The following is a 730-nucleotide window of genomic DNA, read 5'->3' on the forward strand; positions in this document are numbered from 1 at the left end:
CCTTGCAGCCTTTTTTTTTTTTTTTTGAGTGTCCCACCCCAAACATGACAAAGCGTGACAAATTGATTAAAAACAGTCCAACGTTTTCCAACTTGAAATCTCTGCATTGTCTCATTCCACTGCAGTCTGTCTGGCAGATTTTGAATACAAGAAAAATGTCTAAGAAATCACCTCTAAGCAACACATCCGGTCAAGGTCAGATAAACCCAAAACCAACCTCAATTTGTACAGGTAACCCTTCTATCATTTTAGACATCCCTAGTACAAACACAGCAAAAAGAAAGAAAAAAAAAAAACCTGCTACTGTAACTCAAGCTGGCATTAGTGCTAAGTCACCATTTTGGCACAGCCAACACCTCTGTCAGAGTAGCAGCATGGTGGCGGTGTCCTCTTAAATGCCCCCTGCCTCTATTCACACCGACAGGTCCGCGGATCAGGCAGCACACACGTCGCTGTCATCTCTGGCATTGCATCTAAAGAGGAAAGAACGTCTCAGGTTACGTATGTAACCCTAATTCCTCGAGGGAACGAGACGCTGCGTCGAAAACGCTAGGGGAACGCCTTCTGCGACCCACGCTCTGAATCACATGTGAAATCAGTCCTATAGCTGAACGGGACGTCACGGCGGGTGACGTCATGACCAGGAAGCTATAAAAGCACGTGCGGCGGAGCCAGCGTCAGCTTCAGGAATGAGGCAAGCGCTGGCAGGGATGCCGGAAGTATGGCACCG

At 47.7% G+C, this 730-nt stretch overlaps 1 protein-coding gene across 1 annotated transcript in view; it reads right to left on the reverse strand.

The window, feature by feature from the left end:
- Nucleotides 1-730, reverse strand: part of LOC107713170 (gamma-aminobutyric acid receptor subunit alpha-3-like) — a 175,334-nt gene that overhangs the window by 159,263 nt on the left and 15,341 nt on the right. The window lies entirely within an intron of this gene.

This window comes from Sinocyclocheilus rhinocerous, unplaced genomic scaffold, assembly GCF_001515625.1.
Source record: "Sinocyclocheilus rhinocerous isolate Xijiao unplaced genomic scaffold, SAMN03320098_v1.1 scaffold387, whole genome shotgun sequence".
Taxonomy (NCBI): Eukaryota; Metazoa; Chordata; class Actinopteri; order Cypriniformes; family Cyprinidae; genus Sinocyclocheilus; species Sinocyclocheilus rhinocerous.